Source organism: Lissotriton vulgaris, chromosome 1_2, assembly GCF_964263255.1.
Source record: "Lissotriton vulgaris chromosome 1_2, aLisVul1.2, whole genome shotgun sequence".
Taxonomy (NCBI): domain Eukaryota; kingdom Metazoa; phylum Chordata; class Amphibia; order Caudata; family Salamandridae; genus Lissotriton; species Lissotriton vulgaris.
The window spans coordinates 120,685,285-120,698,240 of NC_141686.1; the positions used below are offsets into that span (position 1 = coordinate 120,685,285).

At 49.4% G+C, this 12,956-nt stretch overlaps 1 protein-coding gene across 1 annotated transcript in view; it reads right to left on the bottom strand.

The window, feature by feature from the left end:
• Positions 1–12,956, bottom strand: part of LOC147734664 (uncharacterized) — a 5,992,067-nt gene that overhangs the window by 2,195,669 nt on the left and 3,783,442 nt on the right. The gene's annotated exons all lie outside the window — the stretch shown is intronic.

Genomic DNA, 12,956 nt, shown 5'->3' on the forward strand with positions numbered 1-12,956 from the left:
ACAACAGCTAACAGCTGTGGCCCTGCAAGAGGCTGTAGGCTGTTGAACAATCACAGCAACAGCTGTGAAACAGAGGTCTCGGAACTTGTGGCATTTCAACCCCCTCGAGCTCCAAGGGACCTTTGTTTTCATAAATAGGACATTCTGCTATATCCACAAATAAAGGCCCACTACCTTGTCACCATTTTGTAATTCCATGCCTGAGTATGTTCGGATTATTAATTTATCAAACGGCAGAACAAATTCCTTCTAACAATAAGAAGCAATATAGCGTGGAGAACAAACCAGACCAAGCAATAGCGATAATTATCCCTATTGCTTGGTTAGAGACAAAAATTTACCGCTGAGCTGAGGCGATACCAAGGTTTATCGCAAATGCGATGAAAATTGGCCGCAATGCATGAATATCGCCGAAAAGTCAGCGATATTCATGGATTACCGAGCTAATGCTCTTAGCCATGTTATCCACCTCCCATTGGATAACATGGCTAAGAACTGCTAAGCGCGAATATCTCCAAAAGTTGGTAATAGGAGATAGCGATGTTAGCGAATGTTTCCAGTCGCTAACATCTTGGCACGCCCACTTTCCATGTCATTAGTGATAAATATCACTGACATGCAAAGTGGGGCCCAAGATGGTCGCTATCTCCTATTAGCTGTCGCTAACTGGCGTTAGCAACAGCTAGGTAATAGGGAGATAATTTTATCTCCTCTCTCTTGGCTTTTAAAGTCAAAAAAGCGGAGATAAACCCCCTTGATAATATGCCCCCAGGACTCTCTTGGTTTCAGAAAAAACTCTGGTTTAAGCACTTCAGCATTAATCTGTAGCTTTCACTTTTCAATAATGTATTGCTGCAGTGAGTTTACAAGGAGAATATGACATCAGGTTTGCCATATTTTTATTTTTATTTTTTTACAAAAGAAGTAGGCAACTTACTTCCCAATAGGAGGTCGCAGAAGAAAAGGTTGAGAAGCATGATGTCATACTAAGCGAAATTGTATTAAACAAAAACGCTTCAAAAATAACAATTTGATTACTTACCATTTTTTTTTTAAACTGCGCACTTCACTTCTGACTTATTGTCTAATGAGGATGATTTAAAGTCAAACAATCTGGCAAACTTGGAAAACTCTTTAAAAAGGACAACATGTTGAGCCTCTTCACTTGCACCAAGTTAAATAGAAATACAGAAGTGCCGATACTCACCAGTCAGAGAACCTATTCACTCCTGAGAAGTGCTGGTACTCGCTCATTAAATGTATTGCAGCCGAACTAAAAAGTGCAGGTGCTTTTCCTTTCAAATTTTAAAAAGTGTGGGTACTCAGTAGTACATACCCATTTAAAGCATTGGCTATATTCCTGAATTCTCTCTTTGAAAATTCGTTTTTACAAAACTCAAACAGTACCACGAAAATCCAAAGGACAAGCTGTAAAGAAGGGTCTAGATTAAGGGAATCCAGGACTTTAATCCATCTAGAGGTTAATTTGAATAGGCGTTTGTCATGCCCCAGCACCTGAAACGCAGAGCCATGCAAGAAACTGACCATTGGTGCATAAAACTAGGGCCCTGAAAGGGATGACCTTAACCCTAGTAATCAGTCTGCTGAACGGGGAGGATGGGTGAGGAGGTAAGGAATCTATCACTAACTAATGTCTCTTACAGATATATCATTACACAAGTAGTAACTTGTGCATCTAAAAGAGACACGTTAGTGATAGATTCCTTACCTTAGAATAGATACCCCAGCAATACCAACCCCGGTGGTGCGTCTGCGAACAAGATTACACCAAAATGTCATGGAGCACAGAACAGCCAAAGAAGCCGTCCCTCCGGACTAGACTGTCAAGGCAGTAGTGCTTGGTAAACGTGTGCAGCGAGGCCCACATAGCTGCCTGACAATGTCCTGCAAGGGAACGTCGCGTCCCCAGGCAGTAGTGGCTGCAGTTGCCCTGGTGGAATGGGCACGCGGCCCCACAGGAGACTCCTTCTTGGCAAAGGAGTAACATGCTTTGATGCACAGAACGACCCACCGGGAGATTATCCATTTGTGCACAGCCCGACTGTTAGAAATGGGATCTCTGGTTGGTGAAGGCTTGCGCCAAAGCCAGGCAGAGACCACCACCACGCCAAAGATAACCCCTGTTCACCCCGTTGGTAGCTTGGCATATGTATTCTCATAACACATTAGAATAGTAAACATATAGTATACATGGTGCCACCTGGCACTAGGTCACATCTACAAGGGAATTATTTACACATGACAGGGCCCACTGGGCCACTGTCAGAACCATCACAAAGTGAACTTATTAAAGGAAAAACAGATCATAACCGTACAACCAGTAACCACTGGTAATCACTGTACTTAGCATCAGACTGTAACATAAACTATATTATGCACAGTATCACATCAGGCGTGAACTACATTCTGCGCCAACCTCACCAGCATAAACACATTATGCAATCATCTCACAAGTCTAAACACATTAGACCCTACACACCTAAGCATAACTCACATTATGGGCATACATCACATAGTGAAACATAATCTCACTAGCATAAACCATGATATGCAAAACAACCTCATAATGATAAAAACACATTTAGAGGTATCAAACAGGGTGCATAATCATACTACATACATTACATTTCCTAGCACCACATTAGGGCCTGGCACCCTACAAACATCCCAATCCCTCAAGCCAACTGGCCATCTCCAAAGGGGCTCAAATGACCTATGTCCAAAAGTCAGGGCGCGCTGCCAAAGCAGCGAAAGTCAAGGGTGCGCACTTTGCGCAGGCCTAAACGTTTTAGCTGCCCACTACTTGCTGGGCAGCTGGGAATATTAAAATGAGGCCGGGTACCATTGTGCCTTATGGAAAAATGATTCAGAAAAGGGGGTGGTGATGAACAGAGTGTCTGAATTAAGCAGACCACTCTTACCCAGTCCAAGGATCAGGGCTTGATCCATCACCGTTTTTTAGCTCACTGCACCATCCCAGCTCAGAACTTGGCTATATGCAAATTAGTCTGACCCTGGCCCAGTGCATCATGGGAACAGGGCAGACCAAACTACCAAGCCAATTCTTATACTGGGAAGGAAACAAGCTACCGGGGACCGGTTTCTGGCATTTCAGCCGTCTTCGGCCCGGCTTGCTTGAATCCTGATGGTGCAATGAGCTAGGGACTCACATCTGAGTGTACCCTTCCACGCTTATGGTGGACAAAAATGATTCAGAAAAGGGGGTGGTGATGAACAGAGTGTCTGAATTAGGCAGACCACTCTTACCCAGTCCAAGTATCAGGGCTTGATCCATCACCGTTTTTTAGCTCACTGCACCATCCCAGTTCAGTACTTGGCTATGTGCAAATTTGTCTGACCCTGGCCCAGTGCATCATGGGAACAGGGCAGACCAAACTACCAAGCCAATTCTTATACTGGGAAGGAAACAAGCTACCGGAAAAATGATGCACAAAACATTGCGGCTCCCCTCTGTCTGGTGGGGCAGCTGTGTATCTCCAAATAAAGCCTGGCACCACTGTGCCCCCCTGAGGCTCATCTCTGGGGCTCTTAAACCTATATGCCCGCAAAGCGCTGCAGGTTCCCTCTCATAAGCGCGGCAGCTGTAGACAATGGCCAAAACTTTGAAAGGGGCAGGGGCCCCTCTGGGTCCCCCACGGGGGCCCTTCAACTCCTGTGCCCCTCGTGGGGGCCACCCGGGCTCCTGAAACAATATGACTAACGTTGGAGCGGCCCGGTGCTAGATGGGGCCACTCTGACTCTGGGCCTCTCCCCCCTCCAGCCGTCTTCACTCACTGGCTCTCTGGGGCGCACACGGCGATTCCTTTCTGCTGCGGTCTCCTTTTCACCCGGTCCCGCTCCTAGGGGCTGGGTTTTCTCACAGGCGACGGGTGGGGCTCTCTCACTCATGAGAGCCTCGCTGGGGGGTCCGGCGATGTGTCCCTTGCGGCGCGGGGCTTCCCCTTGCTCCTGGAAGCCCCCGCGCTCCCGTCTTTCTCTCTTCACCCCGCCCCCCTCCTGGGAGCCCCGGGACTTCACCTAAGGGCTTGTGGAGGTGGGGTGGGCTCCCATCCTCTTTTTGACAAGCAGCCCACCTTTCGGACGCATTTCTTTCCCACATCCGTCCTGCAGGCCCCGCCCACAACCAGGCGGGCTGAGGATTGCAGTCCGGTTGGTTTCTTTCCTTGTTGCGGCACAAGAGGGGTAGTCTCCCTCTTCACGAAAAATATAAAGCGGGGTGGGCACCCGCTATTCTGCAATAAAAGCCAAGTCGGGGGTGGGAACCCGCGCATTAATTAAAATGAAAACGAACACGCAAGGTGGGCTCCTGCTCAATGAAATAAAAATAAGTGGGTTAGGCTCCTGCGCTGCAGGCGTCACGGGGGAATCCCTAATCTGGGGATTCCCTCTCTCTCTCTCTCTCTAAGCAGCGCAACGCTGGACAGCCCGCGTTCCTCTTCCTAGGGAAGTTAAAATAAAGCGCTCACCAGGTGCTAGGATCAGGACAAGCAACTTCAAAGTCCTGGAAGCTGGGAAGAAAAGGCAAAAGGGAAGTCCTTGAGGCATCCAGGGGCAAAGCAGGGCCCAGTGAGGCAAGCCCTCATGGCAGCCCCCCCGTCCGGACCCTAGCAGCAGCACGCCCTGGCAGGAACAGCACTCCAGAAGACTGAACATTTTCATAGGGTCACAGCCCCTATATTTATACAACATTTCCCTTTCTCTAAAAGTGTAGGGCATGGGAGAACGAGATACAACTGGTTCAAGGGAGCTATGGAGCACTTTGTTTTGCTCAGCTCCTCCTTTATCAGGTGGGGGCTCAGGGATTAGACGCACCACAGGGGGGCAGATACAGAATTGTGGAGGGAAGTCACAGTCCTATTCAGGTCCCAGGTGCAACTCCGCCCTTCCATCTACATGCAGATCTCCCTATTCACCACTGGGCAGACTCATCCTGGCTCCTGGATCCACCCACATCATCCAGCACCTGTCAATCACAAGCCAGACATGCAATTCACATCATGCAGGCAGACACACAGTACACAGAAATGCCAACTTTTAAAAGTGGCATTTCTCCACAAGTCACAATACATCTGCCCACACCATTGTGCAGCATTTATTCTCAGGAGTTCGCACATACTAAACTGGCCCCTGCACCCCTCTCATATCAGGAATGGACACACATATCCCCCATGCATTCCTTTCGGAGGGCAGGCCAATCTCACCCCACGCACTCAGAGAGCGTACACACTTTATACTGGGCCACAGTGCTAAAGTGCGCAGATGCCAAAAATCACTACCACTATGTCAGAGCTTAAGGCAACAAGTTCAGGGGTGAACCTGCCAAAAAGGCCAAGTCCAACACTACCCCCTTCCAGCCAAAATGCAGGGGAGACCAATCACCACTGTGATGAGCTTCCCTGCTTGGGGCAATAGAACACGGACGCTGACCAGCACTGCAGGGACACCTTCCGGTTCTACGCTACTCTGAACCGAGGTGGTTCTCTCTGAAAAAGAACTCTCAGGCCCAACTAGACTACCCCACTGGTACTCCCTAGTTGTCCACAGCCAGGACCAGGCCCTAGGCCACCCAGAAACCACTGGTTCTTGCCAATCCATAGAGTGGGGGGCAGTAACCCCTGGCATACAATAGCCATACTCCACTCTCCTTCTCAGTGTAGTTTCCAACTACCACTGATCCTTCAACCTAGGGTCCACACCCTCAGGCTGACCAGAGTTCACGGGCAAAGCGTCTCCTCACCCCACCTCTACTTCTGGGTTGCGCACCCTCCCAGGAGAAGCACCCTCCAGAACACAACTCTCCCACCAGTTCGGAACATCTCTCCACCTGGGATCCAATTTCACCGGATGCACCGGGGTCAGAGGTGAGGTACTCTCTCCCTCTGCACCCCCTTCCAGATTTCTGCACCCTCCCACTGTAGAACAGGTTCCCTTCACTTAAGATAGGCCCCACCTGCTCTCAGGGTAGTACTACCACACTCAGCCAAGGACCCTAAATATCCCGGCTAGGCCTGCACCACCTCTTCTGGGAAACACAGGGTCCCTTCACTTGAGATAGGCCCCACCTGTGTTCACAGGGATACCCCTAGAATGCAAACCGGCCAGGACACTGATTACAGCTGCCCTTAAGTCCGGATCCGGAAACACCGGCTACTGGTTCCCCAACGCAGGGAGGTACCTTTTGGTCAGATGCCTGGGGAACCAGGACTTCACGAGTGCGACACATAACTAATGTCCAGGACACTGATTACAGTTGCCCTTAAGTCCAGATCTGGAAACAACGGATACTGGGTCTCCAACCCAGGGACGTACCCTTTGGTCAGATACCTGGCGAACCAGGACTTCACGAGGGGGACACATATCTAATGTGTCGTGTGACAGTCTGCCTGGTGCAGATCTCACGACCTACTGTCCAACTGACAGTGCATGCAGATCCCCCAGGACAGAAGTGGCATCACCATGGCCAATCCTTGGCGACTCAGCCCTTCTGGCTGGCTCCTGACCGACTGGTTCCCACTGGGGACTCTTTCCCCCTCACACCCCTCCATCTGGACTTCTGCACCCTCCCAACCGGAGGGGCACCGCCAGACACCAGAACTACTGTAAATGTAAATGTAAATTGATACTTGTATAGCACACTACTCACCTGCAAGGGTCTCAAGGCGCTTGTACGAATACCGCTGTGGAACTCATCCTGGCTTTCCCTGTGAGGCGTCCACTCCTGGGCACCCCCAGGAGGAGGCCAGGCATCCTTAGCGCTGTGGGGGCCGTTGTGGAGATTAAGCAAGCTATTGCCCAGAGTTGCAGAGTGGGACTCCATGATTGGAATAGGCACCGAGGCGAGAATTATCAGGTCCATGGAATTTTGAGCCCAAGACCCGCCGAGGGGGGGAATTGAACCCTGGTCCCGGGCTAGACCTCTGCATCAGGGTCTGCCGCTCCAATCATTGAGCCACACTTCTCCACTCTACTGGAGCTCTGCTTACAGAGGCTCCACGTTCTCTAGACACTGGGAGATCCTCCTCAAATGGCCTACAAGTACAGCCTAGGCCCTCGACCTGATGTTCCCTTAAGAAACCATCCAGGCCCTGAGACTGGGTTTTGGCACCTTGGGACAGAACCACTCACTCCTTCTCCTCTGAGACAGGATGTGAGCCCCTACACCGGGTCCTAGCTGGGCTACATTGAACCTCTTCCATCACACAGGACTGGAAGATACCTGAAACACTCTTGTTGGAATCACTCCCCAATGCAAGCTCCTTATTTCAGAGAACTCACACTCAATCATTCAGCAAGCTGCTTATTTCAGAGAACTCACACTGTAGTGTAGTTCCTATATTCCCAATAGGCTCTGCGCATTGGAATAACATAAATGGCAGTTTAGATGTAGGACTGAGGTCGACTAGGTCTCTACTGAATATGTTAGACTTAATTAGGTATGCCAGCTAGCTCAGAGGTCACTAGAAACTTTCTCGAATGAACAGGGAGGAGTTAACTTCCCTGATTAGACAAGAAGGGATTAGCTTCTGACAACCGCATAAACATGACAACTTTGCTCCCTCCAGAATAAGGAGTATATCTCCAGAGTCGAGTGAAAACAATAGATATCTATTCACTCAGTCAATCGTGCATACTTAGTTTCACCAGAGTGCAGAGAAATAGAGAGACAGGCGTTTTCAATAAAAGGTGTTATTTATTGAACAGTCTTCTTTCTCATGCAAGAGAAGTGAATTGCTATTATTGCAATACTTGTCATAAAGTAAAGTGCGTACAGTGAAAGGAGTATTATGAAATAATACTGTAAAAGCATTGATATGGTTTCTGAGCCATATGATACTTAAAATGGATAAAATATATACAATTACATACAATGATAAAAGTTGACTAAACGTACTCAACTGGTGCTTCTAAATACCCCTACCCCAGTGTACCTAACCTAAGCCTAGTACGTGGGAAGGAGGAAGGGAGTTGCAGTTTAAGTTAAGTTAGTTTTTTAGCCAAGAATCTGAATCAAGAATTCTCTAAGGATCTAATCAGCTCCGTACCTTGGTTTTAGAATGAAGGAGGTCTTGTATCTCGTTCTCAGGACTCGATCTCCCAGTAACCCGCAAGGGTGACTGGAAACACTGGAGCTGGAATTTCTCAGCAGGAGAAAAGATTGCTTCTTTCCCAGTGCGTAAAATGGGAGGGACGGCTTCCTTCGGCACTCGCATCAGCTGGGCTTCGGGTGAGTAGATCGCCGCTCTGCTCCCAACCACCGTGTGTTGCTTAAGGCAAATGCTGGTATATTTATACCTGGAAGGTGCTGTGTTTGACGTAAGGTTGGACATAAGACGTCACTAAGAACTGTCACTCAGAACTGGCAGTTCTTTCAGGACTCTCAGGAGTTCTAGGACAAATCAAAACAAAAGCAGGGGGAATTCCCGGGCTGATGGAGGTTTGGTTTGTTTAGAGAACGCGTTGTACTTTCTAGGAGTCTAAGGAAGTAGCCTTGCCGTATTTGGACTGCATTGGCTATGACTAAATATGGATATGATTCTTATGCCTCCATAAGGATATGATTTGTTATAACCGCATAAGGGCGTGAATCGGGAATATTTAATTAGGGTCCTAGATACATTCACAACAATACCTAATGATTCAGCAAGCTCCTTATTTCAGAGAACTCACACCGAATTATTCAGCAAGCTCGTTATTTCAGAGAACTCACTCTCAATTATTCAGCAAGCTCCTTATTTCAGAGAACTCACACCCAATCGTCCAGTGCAACACATAGCTCATTCACACTCGCCCCGCAAGACTGGTGAGACATTATCTACTGCCCCTGAATCTCAACCTGCACCCCACTTACTGAGCACCAGGTACCATACTTTGGGAACTGGGAATGGGACTTCACGCACTGGACACACTTTGCTGCCACCACTGGACCCCACTCTTACTGGTGAATCCAGACAACTCACACTGCACTTAGGGGACAGTCTACCCTCCCGAGCTAGTTCCCAGTAGCAATTAAGTCCCCACTGTAGGGTAACCCAATAACTAGTTAGACAGCACAGGAGCAGTCACTCCTTCAGCATCAGCCCAACCCAAGAACCAGCCGCATGGTCCAAGGGCAGTCCCTCCTTCAGCTTCAGGCCAACCCAATAGTAGTCTGCACAAGGGCCGTCACTCCTCCAGATTCTCTAGTTTCTGTTCTTGGCAGAACACCCAACTCATAGTGCACAATAAGCACATTTCCAAAGAAATGACATTTAAAAAAGACAATAATCCCTTTCCATTTGACTATCTAAAATGCAGAGTTTTGTAGTGCAGCCAGTTGTCACTATGGTACTGCGCAAATGCAAGTCCTATCCTCACCGTTGACAACCAAGGTTAGAAATGGGATCTCTGGTTGGCTAAGGCTTGCGCCAAAGCCAGGCAGAGACCACCACTCTAGCCAGGGCAAGGGAGTTACACGCCAAAGATAACCCCTGCTCATTCCCTTGGTAGCTTGGCACGAGCAGTCAGCCTTATCCCAGAGGCCATGTGTAAAGCATTTGCGCATGCACAGAGCAACAACATCCCAGGCACACTACAAAAGGCACTCCACACAAGGTTATAGAAAAAATAGACTTTGTATTCTCATAACACATTGGAATAGTAAACACATAGTATACATTGTGCCACCTGGCACTAGGTCATATCTACAAGGGAATTATTTACACGTGACAGGGCCCACTGGGACACTGTCAGAACCATCATAAAGTGAACTAAGTAAAAGTAAAACAGATGATAAATGTACAACCAGTAACCACTGGTAATCAATGTACTTAGCATCAGCCTGTAACATAAACTATATTATCCACAGTATCACATCAGGAGCGAATTACATTCTGTGCCAACCTCACCAGCATAAACACATTATGCAATTATCTCACAAGTCTAAACACATTAGACCTTACCCTCCTAAGCATAACTCACATTAGGGGCATAAATCACACAGTGAAACATAATCTCACTAGCATAAACCATGATATGCAAAACAACCTCAGAATCATAAAAACACATTTCGAGGTATCAAACAGGGTGCATAATCATACTACATACCTTACATTTCATAACTCCACAATCACATTAGGGTCTGGTGCCCTACAAACCTCCCAGTCCCCCTGGCCATCTGGCCATCTCCAAAGGGGCTCAAATGCCCTATGTCCAAAAGTCAGGGTGCGCACGTTGTGCAGGCCTAAACGTTGCAGCTGGCACTAAGTGCTGCGCAGCTGTGAATGTCAGGAGCAAAGGAGTGCATCTCACTCCTAACTCAGACATGTTCCCCAAAGAAACAAATTACCTAAACGTTGCAGCTGCCCACTACTTGCTGGGCAACTGGGAATATTAAAATGAGGCCGGGCACCACTGTGTCTTCCGGAACAATTATGTGCAAAACAATAAATCTGCAATCTGTCTGGTGGAAGAGAAATGGGTAACCCAATCAACCCTTGTAGGCTTGGGCAATAAGCAATTGAGGTAAAGAGTGGCTACAAGGGATTTCGTTTGTATATTGCATGTAGGATGCATTAGGGTTAGATCTTTGCTAACTAAATCCCTTGTAGCCACTCTTTACCTCAATCTGTCTGGTGGGGCAGCTGTGTATCTCCAAATAAAGCCTGGCACCCCTGTGCCCTCCTGAGGCTCCTCTCTGGGGGTCTTAAACCTATATGCCCCCAAAACGCTGCAACTTTGAACTTTGAAAGGAGCATTTGCCCCTCTCGTCCCCCCATGGGGGCCCTACACCTCCTGCGCCCCTCGTTGGGGCCACCCGGGCTCCTGAAACAATATAACTATCAATGGAGCGGCCGGGGGGGCGTGGCCAGGCGCCGTAGGAAATGGCAGCCTGATTCCTGAGCTCCGCCGGGACCGTTGGTGTCCCCTACGAAATACGCGCAAAATCCTTGCTGGCAGGCTTACCCATAGAGGCCCCCAGCTCCCTCAGGCTCAGTGCTCCATCGGAGCGGTTTTGCGGACTCCAGAGACCGTGATGCAATCCTACAGGCTGCCAGACAACACGGTGATCTACGTTACGAGGGGGCCACAGTTCGCTTCTTCCCGGATTTCACGCTTCAGGTTCAACAGGAGAGGCGCTCCTTCCAGGGGGTCAAGGCGGCGCTTCGAGACAGCGGAATTCGGTACATGATGTTTTTTCACGCTAAACTGAAGATATCACTGGAGGTAAATCCCACTTCTTCACTTTGCCTGTGGCGGTACAGGAGTGGCTTGACACAGCAAAGATTGAGGCCCTCCCTCTGCAAGACGGTGGACAATGGCGAGACACAGGACACCCCTCCCCAGGGTCGGCGGCAGGGAGAGCGGAGGGCGATGAGCAGAGCCAGCGGTCCTGGCGTTCGAGGTTGAATAGTCCCCGCTGGGACTCACCCAGAGACAACACAGCGAGATAAGGCCACGAACATTCGAATGAGAAGCCGTCGAACAGTAATGTATAAAAGGTGTTTAATGTAAGACTTGGTTGCTCCAAGGGGGCAGCGTGACTGCCAGCCCAGGGTCTCTGGACCGGGATCACTGTTTCTCTGATGCACTACCGGCCTGAGGGGTCGAGCGAACTGGGGCACCATGGGCGGGCGGCCAGGACGGGGCTGTACCACATTATTCCCAAGTAGAGTTTCCTCTGTGGGATCTCCCTGGGGTAGGGTTGGGTGACAGGCGCTCTGCTAATTGGGGTGGTGGGTAGTTTGGAACCCACGGAGCAGGGGGCAGGGAGGGGGGGTTTGTTTTCGCAGAGGGGGGCAGGGATGTTGGGGACAAATGCGGGGGGGAGGGTGGAGTCAACTGTTTGTCATAACCTTGAACACTTGCACTGATTACACCGACTGGGTGGGAACCAGGGAGGGGTGGGGAGTTGGGGATTCTTTACGGTCACACACAATATGTTGTCATGGAGTCAGCCGAGGTGCCAGGGTGGTGGGACGGAGCACCTTACAAAGCAACGGATATGGCTAGGAGGTGGGAGAAGAGTCTGAAAGTCCTCAGCTGGAATGTTAACGGATTAGGTGACAGACTTAAACGCACTATAGTTTTACAATTCATTAAGCGGCACCAGCCGGACGCAGTACTACTGCAAGAAACTCATTTGATGGGGAATGTATGTCAAACCCTCAATAGGTGGGGTTACACTTTTGTAGCTCACTCCGGCTTCACCTCCGGCTCTAGGGGGGTGGGGATCCTCCTGTGTCGCTCACTGCCCCTCCATACAGACCTCACTAAAACTGACCCACAGGGCCGCTTCAAGGCTATATCTGGACGGTGGGAGGGCCGCACACTTAACCTACTCTCGGTCTACATTCCACCTGGCCTCCAAACTCGGGCCTTCGCGGACCTGGGCAAACTACTCCTTTCCCTCCCAGACGGTCAGTTGGTTTTGGGTGGGGACTTTAACGCAGTAGTGTCGGGGACCCTGGATAGGCAGCCCCCCCGAGACCTGCCCCAAAGGCAGAAGTGGTTGGCGGACTTTCTTGAGGCCTTTGGGCTCACGGATGTCTGGCGCCTGCTCCATCCTACAGACAGTTACTTTACCTTTTTCTCTGGGCCACATCATTCCTTTTCGCGCTTAGATTGCATCCTTACTTTGCTACAACATGACATTACAATACAGGAAGCAACACTTCTGACTAGGGGAATTTCAGACCACTCACCGGTCCTCACGCACATAACATTTGGAAACAGCAGTGAGGGCTGCATAGCACCGATAAACGCCTGGCATTTAAAACACGAGGATACTAGGAAGAAGATTTCCAACTCAATCGCACAGTACTTCGACAGGAACGTTGGCTCAGTAGACTCCCCTGTCAACTTGTGGGGCATTTAAAACCGTGATTAGGGGGGAGGCGCTCTCAGCCATCTCGATTGGACGGAAGGAGCAACGCAGT